General features: G+C 48.5%; 1 protein-coding gene across 1 annotated transcript in view; it reads left to right on the forward strand.

Moving 5' to 3' along the window:
• Positions 1-1901: 1901 nt before the first annotated feature.
• The window catches only part of NGF (nerve growth factor), a 58197-nt gene continuing 46931 nt past the window's right edge, over positions 1902-13167 (forward strand). Inside the window, exon 1 of the mRNA XM_027535940.1 lies at positions 1902-1934. The gene's annotated coding sequence lies outside the window, so the exon portion shown is untranslated. The remainder of the gene's footprint in view (positions 1935-13167) is intronic.

Genomic DNA, 13167 nt, shown 5'->3' on the forward strand with positions numbered 1-13167 from the left:
CATCCCTGAATTCTTGGGCAGCGATTATGTAAGGCTTAGGGCTGGCGCTTTCAAACAAGTTTATACATGACATGATTGATGAATGAATTTGTCCCATTGTCTGGAAATTCCTTTGTTTAACTGACTGATACATTACCTAGTGGATCACCCTACTCTGATGCCACGTCTACAGAAAGGGGCATTCATGGTGGCTCTGGTCACTTACACTCACCTCCTAGGTGTGTGTTCCTCCACCAGTTTGTGTCTGAACAACTCAAGTGGATAAGCCTTTGCTGGGAAGTAACGAGGTCATGTCAAAGCTGAAGCTCCCTTCCAAGTCTGAGGCTTTCTTCCTACCTCAGCCTTCTCAGGTAAATGGGTAAACCTGGGTATGGGGGCAAAGACAAAGACAGAAAGAAGTGGTAACCTCAGATCAATCTGTGTCAAGTGCCAAAGCAGAGCCTCAGCTTGTTCAAGTGCCCTCCACTGGGGAAACTGGCCACCTCTGTACTTAGAGCAGGAATCCCTATGCCTCACTAAATCTGGCACCCGAGGGTGACCTTCACATTGATTGCAGTGGCATGGCTTCACCCATAAAGGGAGACTCTGCCTCTCCTTCTCTCTGTCTCTCTCCTCACATGCCTTCCTCCCTTGTGGTATCAGGTACAGAGTAGGGGTTCAGCATTCAATTTGCTCAAGGAAGAACTGAAGAAACACGTCTACAAGCTCAACACCAGAGGGGTTGGTGGAATGAATTTCCAAAGACATAAGAATCCCCCAGAACACTATTACAATTAATGATGCACATTTAGTGGAAATCTGACTTTGGGGTATTTCTGCCTTGCCAGTATGGGCCATGGGTCAGACATGCTTCCCCCGTCAAGCTCTGACTCCACAGAACCCAAGAAATCTTGGAGGGTGATCCAGGAGATCCCATCCCACGGAAAGCACAGATGGTGGAGGAAAAGAAGAATTTGGGTAAGGCTTGGGGTAGGGTGGAAGGCTGTCTTCCTAGGTCAGTCTAGAGTCACAGAACTCTTACAACATTGATGAAAGCTGCGCAGCCTCTATCCAGAAAAAATGCAGGCATCACGCACAGACAAACATGACTACAACTTCAGAAAGATCAGGGACTCCAGGAAAGAAGTTTCCTGAGTCAGGGCCTTAAGTGAAGGCTCTGATTCTAGGTCCTGATGCCTAAGTGCTCTGTACCTTTTCTCTACAGAGGACTTGCCCTTGCCCCCAAGGGTCTTCTAGGGGGATAGGGTTCTCAGGGCCACAGCCCTCCCTCGTGTCAGAGAAGCCTCTGCACCTTCATCATGCAGAGCTCCCCTGGGTGCTCTTTTTTCTTCCAGGGTGACAGGAGGCGTCCCGGGAGAAAGGGGTCTCTGGACTTGTCTCTTTTGGCTGCCAGGAGCAGGAGGAGCAGAAGCCTAGGGCAGGGAAGGTGACGTCCGACAGGGACGGACACTCCCGCCGGGCTCCAGTCGCTGGCTGCAGGCAATGCTGAAGGAAAGCGTGGGGGAGATGGAGGGTGCGTGGTCAGCCGGGCAAATCCACCCACCCCGAGCCTGTAGGCCAGTGGGCGTCGGCAACCAGTACCCCGGCCTGGTGTCTCAGAAAATCCCCAGTCAGCCGGGTTCTGCGTGCGGGGCCCCTCCAACCGCGTGCGCTTCCTTTTGACCTCTGTAGGGTTGAACCCCTCCCAGGCCGGGTCCAGTCAGCCTTCCCAGGGCAAGTTCGACCAACCTCTCTCGTCCCCAGGAGGCCCCGCTGGCGGGCACCTCCGCCTGGCCAGAGCAGGTGCGGGGCTGGGGCCCGGGAGGGTTGGAGTGGGGGAAAGGATTTGGAGTGGGTGACTCAGGGAGGAGGGGCTAAGAATTCAAGAAGCTGTGTTGAGCAGCTCGGCGCTCCGGCACAGCAGAGAGCGCTGGGAGCCGGAGGGGAGCGCAGCGGTGAGTCAGGCTGCCCCGAGCTGAGCCCGAGAGGGGTGCAGCGCGGGCACGGGCGCGGGCCGGCGTGGCTAGGCTCCCGGGGGAGGGCATGCAGGGATGGCGGTCTGGCGAGATCTCCGGGCACCACCGCCCCCGAGGTCCCGCGGGCTGAAGTGCGGCGGTGAGAGGAGCGTCCCGAGTGGGTGCGGGAGCGCGGGAGCCTCTGCTGGCGGGCGAGTCGTGGGGAGCAGCGCTCTATCAGGTCGTGGAGTTCCCGATCTCCTGATGGATGGTCCGAAGTCCGGGAGGCAACCCTGGCGCCTGCAGTCGCGGCACCGCGGTGCCAGACTAGCTCGAGGGTTAGAAGGGGGACACAGCGCAAGTGAGGGAGAGTAAAGAAGCCGGGAGAGAGGGATGCGCGGGCTGTGAGCGCTCCCGGACAGCAAGAGTGGTGGTCTGCACCGCGGAGGGCGAATGCGCGGCGAGCGCGGGCCGCGGTGTGCGCCCAGTCTCGCATGTGCTACGCTGCCCCCAGGACGCTGCTCCCAGGTATGGGGACCGGCCGGGCAGGGGGCTCTGGACCTGGTGCAACGAGTGGAGCCAGGGTCGCTGGAGGGTTGGGAGTCCTGGGTGATGGCCCCAGGGTTGATAGAGGAAGCCTGCTGATCAATCTTCATGGAAGGTCCTGCTACGTGGGTCACACGCCTCACCTCCAGCTGTCTGCTACCAGGTGTAGGAGAAGTTGGCATGAAGGGGTGGGGCGGGCAGCGCCTTACGTCCAGGCGGCAAAGACCCGGAGGAGGGAGAGACAGGACTTGGGGTCAAGGAGCGGCATCTTTGAGCAATCATAAACAAGCGGCTTCACTCTGATCACAACTCTCCTTTTGCTTTCCAAAAAAAAAAAAAAATTCTGAGATTCTCATGGAAGGTGTTTTCTGCTTGAACTTTCTCTTCTCTAGTGACTTGAGAGATTAAAAAAGAGCGTGCTTGCTAGGCTGGTTTTTCCAAGTTGTTCCAGGTTGGAAGTTGTAACAGTTTGTCGGATAATTTATGGGTGTTTCATGCATTAAAGTGTGTTACTGCAAAGCCTTTGGGTGCTATGGGTATTAAGGAAAACTTAGTGCACGTTCCCAGCTGGAAACCAAAATAGGACTCTCCTGGGTATCTCTGCCCCCTCTGTCATCTGAAGCCAATAGAAATCCTGGAGAAAAGGCACTTGATTAATTGTTCTGGCTCCATCCTCTGGGCGCAACCACTGCAGTGCCAAACCCCGCCCCCCCCCCCCCCCACCTTTCCCACACATGCATTCTTAAATTCAGAAAGGGCAGTGGCAGACCCACCAGTATCGTCTCTCCAGGGTCTTCAGACTCTTGAAGCTGTCACTTAAGTCTGCTGGAGGGGACTGTTTCTCCTTCTCAACGTGGTGCAGAAGGACAACAGCCATCAGGCCCTGCCAGCTCTTCTTGGGCAGTGTTTACTATTTTCTATCCAATGTCTGAAACTTTCCCCGTCTGAAGACCCACTGAACAAAGACTCCATTCGGTCTGGAAGGGTCTCTTTTGTGGAGAAGTCATAGGTCAGCCTGGGCAACCCAAATGTCAATCCACCGTGGTCAGTGTTCCTGGACATTGAGGTAACTGAGGACTGGGGTTGGGGGGTGAGTGAGAGTGGTCTGGGGTCTGAGGCTGGCCCTGCTGGTGTTGACTCAGAGAGGAAATGAATGTTCCTCAGACTCTGGTCCTTGAAGGGGGTTGGGATTAACAGCACATGCCACCAAAATCCTCCCCCAGGCTTTTGCCAACATTTTTGTGCAGGTGGGAAAAAGGGCAACCTTGAAGGGAAAAATGTTAGGAGGCACCACGGGAAATGGGGAACCAAGGTCACGGGAAATGGGGAACCAAGGTCTCGGGAACTGGGGACATGTATTGATAGGACTGTAGAAGTATCTCAGAGGATTTTATAGCAGCTGCTAGTGCCACACCATCCCTGGACAGCCATCTCACCCTAAAACTCCCCAGACCCACTTGAGAATTGGAAAATAGGTTCCACTCGGGGCAGCCATCCTAGTACTAGGGACTTTCCATTTCCCTAACCTTTGCTCACTTTCTCCTACTTCCCACCACAGATCTTCTCAACCTGGAGGGGCAGAAGGAGCAGGGAATGAGGCTTCACACTCTCCTCTTCCAGAGAAAAATCTGTCCAGTGTCCAGGAAGGGGGCCCCAGCTGCCGACATCAGCAGGGAGGGTAGGGCATGGCAGGGCAGGGCTGGAGCCCGAGGGAAGTTTCTCATCATTGCTGAGATTAAACTGATGAGAAAATCACACAACTTTCCTTTTAAATGAGTGCTGAGCACTTCGGCTGCACATTCATGGAGTGCCTTATTTCAGTGGCAACTGCACTGGAGCCACAGAAAAATGACACTCTGCCCTCAGCAGGCGGTAGAAGGCTTGCTGAGGACTCATATAAAGTCTGGATATCTCTGAGCAAACAACCCATGTTCCCAGAGGGTTTCTCTTTCTTTGACTGGCACTTCTGAACTTGCAAACCATCAACTAAACTGTCAGCTCCTAGGCTCAGCCAGTCCTGAGAAATCAACTCTGGGCCAGTTTCACAGAACAGCATTCTGTGGCCTCTAGCAAGTAAAGGAAGAGGAAAAGACCCTTCCCCAATTGCCAGGGACCTTGCTTCCTGACAGTGGGGAGATGGTTAACATCCAACCTCTAAATAGTAGCAAAATCGAGATGGCCCCAAGGCAGAAACGTAGCTGGAGAAGCTGAGGCTTTGTGGTCATTGACCTTTCGGCTGGTTATGCATAGGGATGGAATTGTCCTATTTAAGCCGAGATGATAGACCTTGAAGCACAAAATTTAGTCAAGACCAGAACAGTGAAATCACATAATAAAAAAAGATGTTATGCTTCATGATTTTTTCATTACTCTTCTATTCTATGGGTTACCTTACATGTTGTGGAGGAATTCCTAGAGGTTGTTTGCCTCAAGAGAAATTATACTGAAACGATCTCTTAATATTTCTCTCCTATATTTTGGGTAAACTTCTTGTGGTAGTTTTTGAGTTGTAAGACAGAAGGGAAAATAGCTTTGTGATCTTGAGCGAGTCACTAAACTTCACAGCCTTCACTTTCCCAATCTATGGGAGAAGGGTAGTATATTAACAGTGTTTCTCAGTGGGGCTGTTGGCATTTGGAGAAAATTCTTGGTTAAGGGTGACTTATTTCTGTAATGCTGGAAGTTGAGTATTCCTGCCCCACCTACCAAAATGACAGAAATGGTGACAACCCAAAATCCCCTCTCCCCCATGGAAGGCTAAGTGCTTATTAAAAGGGAAATACTGCTCCCAGTTGAGAACTCCCTTGGCAATTACCAATAAGGACCTTTCTTTCAGGCCTTATGGTCAGGCCATCTTCTACTTAATCACTGAACTGGGGCTTCAGGGATCCAGCCCTGGGCTTCATCCTCCAAGAGCCAGTGTATCAGGCTTCAGGAAACTCAGTGCCGTGGTCCTGCGGGCTCATCCTTTGCTTTTGTCAGTAGAGTGTGACTACAGATGGCCCACATGAAAAGAAAACCAGAAAGAGTTGGGGGGAAGGGACTGGTGGTATTAGAGCATGGCGGCTTCCTTCTCTGCCATATGCTATTAAAAATACCGGCAGACTGCCTGCCCCGGGTGTCCACAGCACTGGGAGGAAATCCTTCTCTCCTTTACTAAATGGATCACACTGTAGCACCAGGAGGTCACTTCTCTGAATGAGAGAGCGAGGAAGCAGAGCCCTCCCTGGCACTGACAACACTTAATACAATGTGGGCGCATGTTGATATCAAATTAATACAACCGTGCCCAAGCTGTGAGAGTAAATGGGAATCAATAATGTGACATTTAATTGAAAAAGTAGGCTAGCAATGTACACTGGAGGGATGGTACATATAACACTGGGTTTATTCTCACTTATCCTTACCTCTGCCACAAGGTCTCACTGGATGACAAAAAATGGGGTCATTCGGGTTATTCATAGTGCAAAGGGCTAAAATGAATAATTTCTTTGGAGGATTTTACTGCTTGCTACCCACTCCCAAACCCCTGGAGTAGGGAATGGCAACCCATTCCAGTGTTCTTGTCCTGGGAAATCCCATGGACAGAGGAACCTGGTGGGCTACAGTCCACGGGGTTGCAAAAGAGTTGGACACGACTTTGCAACTAAACAACAGCAACACCCCCAAGTTGCTGAAGAGGGAAAGCTACCAAAGAAGTAGAACTGGCAGGGTTCATAGTGGATTCCTAATGAGGCCAAAAAAAGAAAAAAAGGACATTAGAGATGTAAGGAGATTCCCAGATGAGACTGAGACTGGTCTGGTGATGCAATCTGTCAAGTAAGACTAGCAACAATGCTTTTTGGGTTTCCCAAGTTTGGCCAACCTCTTTCACACGTGGAAAATCTTTTTATTAGTAGTAGTATTATTAGTCAGTCAGACAGTCAGGGTTTCCCTGAAAATTCCCCACTGGGGTAAGCAGATGGAGAGGTTTGGGCACTGCCTGCGGTGGCCTCTGCAGGTGGAGAGCTCTGCAAGTGGAATGATCTGGCTCTGAAGTCAGTGAGAATAAACAGCCCAAGCTTCCCCCAGAAGCTGTTCCATACTAAGGGCAGTTAAAATCCACTGCTACGGAATAGGCTCCCAGTAACCACAAAGTATGTGCTACTTGGTACACAGATAGGCCGATTTTCCCATTTCCTTTGGCTGTCCCCTCGGTAGCCAGGTTGGTGGAATATATCATCTGTCTGAACACCACACACATTCCCAAGTGAGCCCAGGGAGGGCTGCCTGCTGGAAACCATGAGAGCTCAGCCCAGGTCCAGAGAGGGAGGTACTGTCTAAGCCCCTAGTCACTGTGGATCTGACGCGGGGTTAAAGTGACTTGCATTTCTCACTTGTCCAGTCTAGTGAAACGCCATCCCGTGTTTGGACCTGAGCAGACCTGGCTTGGGAAGGGTCCCCTGGAGAAGTGCACAGCAACCCATTCCAATATTTTTGCCTGGAGAGTCCCCATGGGCAGAGGAGCCTGGCAGGCTACAGTCCTTGGGGTCTCAAAGAGTCAGACATGACTGAGCGACTAAGCATAGCACAGCACAGACCTGGCTTGGAGGTTAGCATGCTAGGGTGCCATCCCATCCTTGTCAATAACCAGGTATCGAGGCCCCCCATGCTGTATGGGAGATGCTGAGAGAGGCAGACTCCCTTTGGACTGTTCAAAAGAAAGAGCAGTCATGCTCCTGAACGCTGCTGGACTAAGTAAGCAGGGAGGAGGGAGATGAGCGCCAGGAAAGCAGAGATGCAGGCGGGCGTCTCTTGTACCTGGTGTTCCTCTTCTGTGAAACAGAGGTAACAGTAGGACCTGCTCTGTTGGGCTGTGCACCTCAAGTGGGGTGATAATGGTGGGATGCCAGCACAGGCCTGGCACACAGCTGAGCAGGCACACAGCAAACACGAGCTCTTTTCTGTCGTTCTCTCCCTCAGTGGTACTGATCTGAGGTATGCTTTTCGCTTCAGATTGAGCAACACCATCTCTGCATTTTTTTATGCCTCTGTATGCGTAAAGCTTTGCTGCCCTGGGATAAGAAATCTTTCTGGAAGCATCAAATCTTCTCTAGGAATTTACCCACCGTCATTTTGACTTTCTGTAATTAACATTCTCATTGGGGGAGAATTTTAACCAAACATTTCATCTTCTGAACTACCTCGGCCTCATAATATCAGAGTGAAAGGAAACTCAGAGATATTCTCCTGCGATTTTCTTTCAGAGGCAAACTTCTCAGACTTGTATCTCAGAGATGTTATGTAATGCTCTCTAAATAAGGCATTTCTTGAGAATGGCCATTTGTACTGGCAGCTTTAAGAATGTTTCGGTTCCTTACCCCCACATAACAACTTCTCCCTCCAACAACTCATTTCCTTAGGATTTTATGTGTCTTATCAAGTTCACAAGAGAAGGAAGAGGAGGAAGTGAAATTTTCTATGTCAGCCGGGCATTCATGCTCTCCCACCCCAAGGGTCAGTGGCTGGGCAGCTGTTGCTAAATAGCACATAACCTGTGGTTAAAGCGGGGAACAGTCCCCACCCTGAGAAGGCAACATCAGGCCATGGATGGATCTGCCTTCTTCCAATGAGCATCTTGATTAATATGCTAACCAGGGGCCTGGGCCCTGTGGTGAGTCATAATAAATATAAATTTTGCCCAAGGAGCTTGCTCTAAAATCAAAATTTAAATGGCCTCAGAGGCTCATCAGATAATATGAGGTAAGACTTAGGCTGGTGGGGGCTGCAGAGAACTAGAGAGGGAATGCCCCATCAGAAAAGGACAGACAATCTGTTGCTTTGCAGGTCTGTAGACCCCATGTGGCCAGATCTTCCAACTTTTCCAAGAATTCAAACTTTATGCTTGAGTGTGTAGATCCTTCACTTTTCAAAACATCTATGCAGATCAACAAAACCTGCCTGCAGTTTCATCTTATTATCCAGATAGACACACTTGGAGAAATTGAGAGCAGTATCAAAATGGAAACTAGCTGAAGAAGTTCCCATCGACTCTGAGAGGCTTGAATGACCAGTGTCCTCTAGGAAGGCTTCCTAGAGGAAGGGAATGTCCTGCAGCCAGGTAGGATTGTATAAAAGCAGCCCTGGCATAAAACAGAACCAGCTTCAGACGCAATCTCTGTCTCTTATTGGCTCTATAACCACATAATGACTCTAAGCCTCAGTTTTCTCATCTGTAAAAGGGACTCATAAGGCGAATCTCAGGGGACAGTTGCGAGGGTGAGATGAAGGAGGGCTGGAAAGCCCTTACTTAGTCCAGAGCCTGGAACATTGGCGGTGCGCAGTGAGCCTGAGTTCCGTCCTAATGCTGGGCGGGTGGGGTTTAGCTAGTCCAGAGGACATGAAGGACCAGAAACATGAAGAAGGGCCATTCACTGAGCTTTGTGAACAGTGGCTTTCTGAGGACTTGGGCTTCGATTGCTTTTCCTGTCCCCAGAGAAGGACAGCATTTGTAGGCTGTTTTTCTCCCCTCCTGCCCTCTTCCTGCTTCTCCCCAAGGCCTGAGACTCCGTTCCCGCTTGCTCTGTCAGAATCCCACACTTTAAAAACCTGAGCTGGGCCAACAGCAGAAAAACAGAACTCTACTCCATAAGAAGGAAAAGTACTCCGGGAGGCTGTATAGACACGCATGGCAAATATTCAAGGAATTCTTAGGAATAAAAAAAAAAAAAATGTAAATCTGGATTTTTGCATGAGGCCATCACAGGAACATGTTTTCTCAATTAGCATGCACATTGTTTGGAGTGAAGTCACTGAGTCCGCGGCTCCTCAGGCTGACTTGTGCTGAAGCCACCTGATCAGGACCTTACTTTCCATGATCGAAATCTGATTCGATCAATCCTGTTCCTGCCCCTAGCTGCTGAAACAAAATCACCCCAAATTCTAAACCAGGGTGAAGACATATGCACTCCACTGCAAAGCAATCAAATTTCAGATCCTGGGTGTACTCACCCAAAACTGAGAAAGACAACACTACTCTTGATGATGGAGTGACAGTCTTCACAGACCCTTGCGTTATTCTTTTCCTTGGGCACTTATTGTTAGATGGTGACTGTGCATGGTCCCGTCAGAGCAGATGTGTCCTGTAAGTTCTGAAAGCAGAGAAAATAGTTTCTTTTGCGAAAGCATGCATCAATTGCTTAAAATATTACTAGTCGGTGCCTGAGATCAGCGATTATGTTTTCTGGATGGTTTCCTGGACTGACTCTTTTCCAAGCAAACGGCTTTGTCGGATATTTGTAATTTCTGAAATATTTGATTAATGATGTCCCCTCACCAGAGGGATGGTCCAGGGTACATGATTAGCAGCTTGCTTTAGAAACAGAGATACAGCCCAGCATCCAAAGGGATCAAGCAAAAAGTTGAAAAAATTTCAAACCCATTGTCATAGAATAAAGTAAGGGACCTAATAGGTTGGGACCTATTAGGGAGATGAGAAATCAATTAAGTGGTACAACTTTTTTTTTTTAAAGAAAGAAATAGAGTAAAATTTTTAAAAATCAACATGCATTGCATGGAACAAAGGGAAATATGTGTGAAAACTTTGTTTTAATTGTATATATGTTTACACAATATGTGTGCAAACTGGATCATGACGGAAAATGTATTTTTTCACTATGAGTCATGGTTAAAAAAGTTGAAAAGCTCTTGGCACAGACAACAGCATGGTTTAGAAAAGGGCATCGCTCTGAAGCCAGACAAGCTTGGGGTTAAGCCCCAGCTCTGTGATTCCTAGCTGTATGATCTTAGGGAATTTAAGTTCTCTAAGCATCAGTTTCCTCATTTGCAAGGTCAGACTAATTGCCTCCTCATAGGGCTATTGTGTAGATTAAATGACAAAGATGTATGAAGTGCTTGGTACTGGGTCTGCCATCAAGGAGACCTAAGCAAGCAAAAGCCACTGGCATCAATGGTTTCCTCCTTTCCCCCTCTGCCTACTCCTTCTTTATCTTCTTCTTTCAGACTACTCAGCCTCATTAAAATGATGACCTCCCTAAATATTTTTGTCCCTGAAATCTCTGGCCAGCCTAGCAAAGAAACAATAGCATGGTATGTTGTCTGTATCCCTACCTTTCTACCCTCTTTCTTCTATTTCATGTTGGCAGAGGCATCTTTCTGTGATTCTGTTCCCTGGACATCATCATGACAGTAGTTGTCCCAAGGGCCCAAGACATCCCCCTCCCTGTCACTGAGAACCATCAGCGGGGTATCACAGCATCACAGCCTTCCCCAGCCTTGTGACCGGGACAAATTCTTTGGTCCTAATGTGGTGGTACAGTGGCTCTGGAAGGAGCTTCTGTTCCCACAAATCACATCCTTTCCTTCTCAGTATATTTTTATAAGGACAACAGGGCTAAGATACTATTAAAATGTTGACATTGTCAAATTCTTAAGAAGTCCCTGCCCGGAGCAGGGAGCCTAACATTTTCTTGTGAGCGAGGCTCCAGGCTGCCCCAGTGCGGAGGATTTCAATTTCTCTCCTGCTATTAACAGCTTACAGGCTCCTAGTGTGGGCCTTGGAGCTGACGGCTTCAGGTGAGCCAAACCCTAATCCTGACTCCAGCCCTCAACCTGGCCCACAGTCTGTCACTGACCCCAGACCTCCCCTCTCCAGCTGAGGGTACATGGAAGAATGACCCATACCAGGGGCCACAGAGGTGACGTGGCCCAATTTTCTTGAGAGCCTGGCTAATGCAGTCCCCCGAGGACAGCTCAGCGATGACAAACCGCTGCCTCTTTGTTCAGGCGGAAGCTTCACCTTCTGCCTCTTGTGTTCCCCATGCTCCCCTGGGGCTCATTCCTGTTCTCTCTCTGTAAAATGCAACTCCCCACCCCCAACAGGGCCCCATTTTCACCACTCAGATTCAAAGAGGATTATTACTGACGTCTCCTCAAATGCTGAATTCCTGTCCAGACCAAAGATTTAATGCTCCTTTCTAGGCGGTTTTTTCTAGGCAGTTAAGACATCTTTATTTGAGGTTGCAGGGCACGGGGGCTTACAGGGAGAAAGTGGGAGTGTTATAATTTTCATCTCTGTAAGAGTCTTCTTTACCACAACTCATCCCACCATCCCCTGTAAAATTCACGCCATCAGGCCAGTTGCACGTGTTAAAGAACATTTATAGGGACTTCCCTGGCAGTCCAGTGGTTAAGACTTCGCCTTCTAATGCAGGTGCTGCATTTTCCATCCCTGGTTGGGAAGCTGAGATCCCACATGCCTCATGGCCAAAGAACCAAAAAGAGAAAACAGAAACAATATGGTAGCAAATTCAATAAAGACTGTAAAAATGGTCCACATCAAAAAATCTTAAAAAAAAAAAAAACATTTATAGCAGAAGAGAGACATTTGTCACATCATATACAGCCCCTTGCTCCTTAGCAGGTGGGTTATATTGAGTGAAGCATCAGGATCTTGACTGGATCATAAACAAAGCAGCTAAGAGGCTGTTTAAATCCATCACTGTTGCACCTGAGTTGCTGTTGTTGTTTTTTTAGGAAAAAGCAGAGGCTGACTTACATTTTCTGTGCCCAAAAGGGAGGGAAAAAGGCATATTTCCATCCTTTCTGAAACTTGCAATGACAAATGGAATCAATTGTCCCAGAACATGACACACCACCAAGAATGTTTCTTATGCATGAAATGAGTTACCTTTCTTTTCATCTGGGTTCAAGGGTACTGCATCTGTCCTTTTGCGGCAAAAGTGTGAACACTTAGAAATGTTTTCATTTTCTTTTTCGAGGAGGTCAGACACCAAAACCTGACTCCAGATTTCACACCCATGTGTCAGCATCTCCATTTCCATTTATCTTGGAAATGAAAGAAAATATTCTGGGAGTGGAACTTTTGAGTATTGTTTTGAATTTTTCTAAAAAAGAGTGGGACATGTCAGAAACTAGAGGGCTTAATAAAGCAACAAATATTATTTGTTGTAGGTTATTTTTAAATCACCTTTGTGATTAAGCATAACAAAAGTAATTTTAAGTTGGCACAGTACACAGAATATCCACATTCTACTCATTTTCACTTCTTTAATGATTATGAACCAGAATTATGACTGGAACACTCATGCTTGTGAAAATTCCAGAAACCTGTCTGAAGCTTATTTCTTTTATGGATTGGGAAAGTTGTTATGTAAGAAAGAAAAATGGTTGTCAGATATAGATTATTTATTTCTGCTCTGTCATACTGAGAGCTAGGAGAATGGGGATTTATTTCTGGGTCAGCTTCTTAGCTGTGTGACTTGGACAAATCACAGAGCCTCTCTGAGCCTCTGTTTCTTAATCCGTAAAATGAGAAGAATAAGTTTGTCCCTGGATACTGGAACGACCTTCTGCCTTTAATACAGTTGCCAGCTGGGGAGACACCTTGACTGTATGTATAAGAGGTGAGATGTGAGAACCCCGGAAAAGGACTTTGAGACTCCGGGCACCAGTGTTGGCTCTACCCTGAGTTAGGTGAGGGACCTTGACTGTCACTTGCTCTGTGTGTGCCATCCCAGCTCCCCCCTGCCCGTCTCAAATGCAGTAGCAGATGTGAAAGCACTTCACATAATCCCGGGAAGAAACAAGCTGCTCCTGCCATGGTGGGAACAGAGGCCTGTGCCAGGCAGAGCGGGTCCCTGCAAGGCGGAGGCCAAGGGCACCGTGG

Source organism: Bos indicus x Bos taurus, chromosome 3, assembly GCF_003369695.1.
Source record: "Bos indicus x Bos taurus breed Angus x Brahman F1 hybrid chromosome 3, Bos_hybrid_MaternalHap_v2.0, whole genome shotgun sequence".
Lineage (NCBI taxonomy): Eukaryota > Metazoa > Chordata > Mammalia > Artiodactyla > Bovidae > Bos > Bos indicus x Bos taurus.